Raw genomic sequence first — 6,507 nt, forward strand, 5'->3', positions numbered from 1 at the left:
TAAATATAATCACAAATCTGCACAATCACCACATGCTTAGGGTTGGCATCTGCTTGGAACCCACAGCTATGAGACTCGCTACCCGCCCTGGTTCCTAAGGTCACTGACTACTTCAGGAGGGCCTTGCCAGGCACTGCCCAGCCGTTTGAGCTCTGGCTCAAACACCTACAGCATATACAGCAATGGCCTACACAGAAAACGGACATCTTGTCCTCACAGAGATCACAAAACAGCCTGAAGCTTGGCAGGCACCTGCTGGTTTTGTGATCTAGAATCGTCTATGTGCCTTGGTTTCCCCATCTGTAAAATGACAGTGACAGAAAAGGCAGGGCTTGCTCGACTCTGGGGACATATTCAGGTAGAATCACACAATGTGACTAGCGTACCCTGAAGGCTAAGGGTTGAATGAATGATGAAATATGAAACCTTTCACCTGGTGCCTGATCTGTACTGGCCTGAACCACCCAGCTGTGTGACAGTCAGCAGCTCAGGAAAGTGCAGGGTGAGTCAGTCTGAAGTTGAGTCTAGGCTCCTTTCTTTCTTACAACTTTGTGACTCAGGCAAGCTCATTCACCTAGAAGCATCACTTTGATGTATTGTCTGGAGCAGTTCCTGGTACATTATTGGCACACAATAAATATTTGTTGAAAGAATGAATGTGCATTTATGGATCTCAATTTCTTACTTTACATAATGGGGACAATGATGTACCTCATAGGAATGAATTAGGATTAACTGAGAAAACAGTTTAAAAAGACCTGATACACATATGCAGAAAATTAAAACTGGTCCCCTTCCTTACACCATATACAAAGTTAACTCAAGATGGATTAAAGACTTAAATTAAAAACTCAAAATCAAAAAATCAAAGTGACACTTTGCTACTGATAAAACTGGCATGGAGGACATGGCTTAAGCATATGAACACATGGGTCCTAACATTTTACTCAATGTAAGACCCTGCACAGATTCCTTGGAAGTACTGGACCACTGCAGGCCTTCCCTGCAAGGGCCATTTCCATAAGCTTATGTGTGAAATTGCAGAGTTGACCTCCCCCTGCAGCTGGGAGGACCGGACAGAGCTGAGTATTCTCAGGCCCTTCTCCCAAATGCAGCATTCAGTTAAGTTGGCTCCCCCAGGGATAAGAATGTGAAGGGACATAAATATGCTCCTGGAAGAAAATGCTAAGTGAACCCTCCCGGAATGGAGTGGTTAATCAACCCTTCTATGGAAAACTGAGGGGACATGGGAAGGATGTGTTCCCTCTGCTAACATTTCTTATCTTGGACCTGTATGTTTTATGCTTTTCTGTAACTATTGAAATGCTTTATTAAGTGCCAGTGAAGGAGAATTTTATTTCCTTCTTCTTATTCCTTTTGATTGATCTTAGATATGAAAATTTTATTGGGAAAGACTGTAGATACATTTGGATACTATAGTGGGCATATTAATTACCTATCATGCCATAACCAATTATCCTATAATGGAGTAACTTAGAACAATTATAAATATTTATTATTTTACATCATTTCTGCAAGTCAAGAATTGAGGCTGGGCACAGTGGCTCATGTCTGTAATCCCAGCACTTTGGGAGGCCAAGGGAGTGGATCATGAGGTCAGGAGATTGAGACCATCCTCGCCAACATGGTAAAACCCTGTCCCTACTAAAAATACAAAAATTAGCCAGGTATGGTGGCATGTGCCTATAGTCCCAGCTACTCAGGAGGCTGAGGTAGGAGAATCACTTGAACCTAGAGGTGGAGTTTGCAGTGAGCCAAGATTGTGCCACTGCATGCCAGCCTGGGCGACAGAGTGAGACTCCATCTCAAAAAAAAGGAATTCAAGAGTGGTTAGCTGAGTGGTTCTGCTGAAGTTACACAAGTGGTGGAACTGGAATTTGATGTCAGACCTGTTAAATAAAGTTTAACTTCTTAAACAGTTCAAATCAGAGCTTCCCAAGATAACTAACGCATTTACAAATCATCTGAAGAATCTAGTTCAAATGCATAGTCTGTTTCAGTAGGGTTTGAGCCAGGTGAGATTCTACATAGCTAACAATCCCTTAAATGATGCTATGTTGCTGCCAACAGATCTCACAAGGAGGTGGTATAAGCCACTGCTAGTGACTAAACAAAGGGGTGAAGCCTTCCAGGTACAGTACCTGGCACAACAAATTGCCAAGCAAATGGCAAAACTTCTCTGCAGTGAGGAGCTGAGACTCAGTACCCATGACCCACTCCAGAGTCTCCTTATTATCCTGAAGAGGAAGGCCCAGCGGAAATCATCTGGTGAGCTGATCTCATTCTCCTAAGAATGCGGTGAGGATTCGTTTGAGGAGAGCTGCAGTGGGAGGCTGAGAGTCCAAGCCACATTATTTCTGGAGACTTCCTCCTTTTTCCTGGGACCAGACTCTACTTTTGTGCCATCATCCACCTTTGGGGAGGTCTATGAAAGTCGTCTGCTTTTGGGGGTGCATTTGGGGCAGGCAGGAAGCTGTACTTCCCAACTTATCCAAACACAGCTTCTCAATGGAGGCTTCCAAGTTGGGTGAAGGGCTGTGCATGAAGCAGTCTGTGTGTGGGTGTTGAGGAGCTGAAGGGACATCCCCAGCTAGACTGGGGAGCTCTGGTCTCTCCTTGTTTGTCTCCTACAACTGTGGCAACAACACAAAGCCTCTCAGTGTGTGCATATTGCTTTGTAGTATCTCCTAGAGAGACAAGATAATGAGTATTTTTCTTAGCTCATCCATGAAGTTAACATATAATACATTAATTGCATTTAGAAGCATTTATTCAACCAAGTGTAACTAGTAATTTCAAAAAATGCCCAGTAATACTGATGTTACAGAACTCTTGGAGTGCTTTGCTCCAGAAACGCCAAGCATTTTCTCTGTTTGGCACTGGGGAGAATCCTGGCACTTTGCTTCAGAAGCAAAGCTCCTTAATTCCTGTGGACTCTGCATCAAGCCTGAATTGCTCTTTGGTTTTTCCAAGGCCAGGACCTGGGCTGTTTCCCTTCTTTCACCTTCAGATCACTTCAGCCACGCACCAATGTGATTTCTGAAAGCACTGTGTGAAAATCTGAGAATCATGTTATGTAAACCACTCTCTATTTCCTGGTAAACCTCTCTTCCCCCAACTCTCACAAAGCCCAGAGCCAGGGACAAAAAGGAATGGGAAAGCGGATTTGCCTTCCCCAGGACTTCCCAGCCAGGGCACAGAAGGATAACAATGCTGCCTCCCAGCATCTCCTAATCTCTCTAGAAATGAAAATGCTCTACCCACCTCGCACTGCCAGGAAGAGGTGTGAGGCTCTCAATCCACACAGCTGGATATCAAAATCTTAAATGTTTTGAGAAAACAAGATGAGTAAGTTTAGAGAAGTGAGTCAGAAATGCCAAGTAGCAGATGTGAAAATGTGAGTAAACCACAGCCCCAGTGAACTAAAGGCTTTACAACAGAAGGCTCCAAAACTTTTTGATTGTCACATGTATGTTTATCCATGTATCTCTGTGCTGTGGCTTGAATGTTTACATCCCCTCCAAAATTCATGTTGAAATTTAATCTCTGATGCAACAGTATTAAGAGGTAGGGCCTTTAAGAGGTGATTAGTCTATGAGGGCTTCTCCCTCACAAATGGCATTAGCACCTTATAAAAGCATTAAAGGAAACTAGGTCCTTTGTGCTCTTGTGCCCTTCCACTAAGTGAGGACACAGTGTTCGTCTTTTCTAGAGAATACATCATTAAAGGCACCATCTTAGAAGTAGATACTGGGCCCTCACCAGACACTGAACCTGCTGGCACTTGGATTTTGAACTTCCCAGCCTCTATAACGGTAAGTAATACATTTACATTGTTTATAAATTACCCAGTTTGGGCAGGGCACACTGGCTCATGCCTGTAATTCCAGCACTTTGGGAGGCTGAGGTGGGTGGATCACTTGAGGTTAGGAGTTCGAGACCAGCCTGACCAACATGGAGAAACCATGTCTCTACTAAAAATACAAAATTAGCTGGGCGTGGTGGCACATGCCTGTAATCCCAGCTAATCAGGAGGCTGAGGCAGGAGAATCACTTGAACCTGGGAGGCTGAGGTTGCAGTGAGCCAAGATCATGCCATTGCACTCTAGCCTGGTCAACAACAGCGAAACTTTGTCTCAAAAAAAAAAATACCCAGTCTGTGGTATTTTGTTATAATAGCAGGACTGGACTAAGATACCTCATATATTAATATATACATCTTAAAGCATACATGTAATAGCAAATATAAAGAATAGGAATTTATGTCACCCTCAATGGAAGTTCTAATCTTTTTTCTCTACACCCTAATGCCTCCTCTTGTGTTATCTCTGCAGTGCCTGCAGCCCACTGTAGCGACTCCTGTTGTATTAATGATTAGGGCTGGGCAGACAGAGCTGAGCCTGAGGCTTGGTGTTGCCACTTTCTCACCCATATAAGTTTGGGGAAATGACCTTTCTGAGCCTTCCATTGAAGAGTCTGTAAAAGTAGATAATGATAGTACTACTTTCAGGGTTGTGGTGAGAATTCAGTGAGATATTGCATGGAAAGCATTTAGCACAATCCTGGTCCACAATAAATGTTTGATATTTGTTAGCAATAATTATTCAATGACTTGAGGCTCCCAGTATTGAAAAATTATCAAAACTTCAGAAATAAGGGAAGAGGATGAATGACTGCATGCCTTTCAATGTCATAGCGGAGAGCTGTCCAATAGGCCTACCCAAGGTCATGTGACACTGCAGGGCAGGAACTTGGTCTGGCACAACTGGCCATTGATTTGCATCCAGTTTCCCTAAAGTTAGATATTAACTAACTAAGTTGTGTATGATTTTGTCTACTAGAGGATGCAAATAGTTTTTGTTGAGTAGACTAGATAACCATAGAGGCTATAGTTATATTGCTTTGTTTTTTGCTTTGCTTCATATCTAACTTAGGAACTTGGTGGTTTCATCACCTTATCTCTTACTAAGTATGTATTTATCTTGTGTATCCTCTTTTGAATCAGCTTTACCATCCTGCTGGTTCCCTCATTAATTAGGTATATAATCTCTGACTTGTACACATTATATACTGAGTAAAAGAGCTATATTTGCATTATCATAGTTACATACTGTCTCCTTTATTTCAACTTCCCCATCAAGCTCTTGGCTACCAGGTGCCTCAACCTACCCTGAAATATCCTCAAGAAAGATAATTTCCAAATGTACAACCACATCCTACCTTCCTTTTAAGGCAAGTTAGCATCTTATTTTAACTGTTTAATTCAGGAAGTGTTTACTGAAAAAAATAAAATATTAACTGTGATTGCTTTAAGTGGTGGAATTTGGGATGATTTTTTCCCATTTTCTATTTTACCATTGTCCATATTTTCTATATTAATGATGTGCAGTAGTTATAATGAAAAGAGAAAAAAAAATGTAACTTCTAAAAAAGTGAGCACCTGCTATAGGCATGTCACCAGGTAGGACCCAGAAGAAATCACAATGGTGAATAATCCACTGCTCCTGCCTTTTACAGTACAAGAGTGTAAGCTATGAAACAGGACAGACTGTAAGTACAGATTGGAAAATAATGTATTGTGCCTGTGGCGAACAGGCTGAGGAGAGGATGGAAGGCAAGCAATTGTCTTGGAGGAGTAGCATTTGATAATACCATTAATAGCAACTAGCTAGTATTTAATGTACATTTGTTATGTGCCAAGCACCCTCCTTAAGTCCTTCACATGCAACTCATTTAACTTCCTTTATTTTTTTGTTGTGGTAAAAAAGATGTAAGATTTACTATCTTAAGCATTTTTAATTGTACAGCGTAATAGTGTTAAGTATATTCACATTGTTGTAAAATAGATGTCCAGAACTTTTTCACCTTGCAAATTTGACACTTTATATCCATTAAACAACAATTCCCCTTTTCATCTCCACTGAGCCCCTGGTAACTACCATTTTACTTTGTTTCTGTGAATTTGGCTACTTTAGATACCAGAAATTAGTGGAATCCTACTGAATTTTTGTGTGTGAGTGACTGGCTTATGTCACTTAGCATAATGTCTTCAAAGTTCATTCATGTTGTAGCATGTAACAGAATTTCCTTTCTTTTTAAGGCTGAATAATATTCCACTGTTTTTATATACCACATTTTGTTTATCCATTTATCCATCAATGAATGGAATATATGGGTTACTTTCACTTTTTGGCCTACGTGAATAATGCTCTTATGAATATGGGTGTGCAAATACCTCTTCAAGATACTGCTCTCAATTATTTTGGGTATAGCTCCAGAAATGAAGTTGCTGTATCAGATGGTAGTTATTGTTGACAACCTCCGTGCTGTTTTCCATAGTGATTGTACCATTTCACATTCCCTCCAACAGTGCACAAGGAATCCAATTTCTCCATATTCTCACCAACACTTGTTATTTTCTGCCTTTTGACAGCAGCTATGCAAATGAGTGTAAATTGATATCTCATTGTTTTTGATTTGCATTTT

Source organism: Aotus nancymaae, unplaced genomic scaffold, assembly GCF_030222135.1.
Source record: "Aotus nancymaae isolate 86718 unplaced genomic scaffold, 86718_ANA_hifiasm-v0.15.2.pri h1tg000019l, whole genome shotgun sequence".
Classification (NCBI taxonomy): Eukaryota; Metazoa; Chordata; class Mammalia; order Primates; family Aotidae; genus Aotus; species Aotus nancymaae.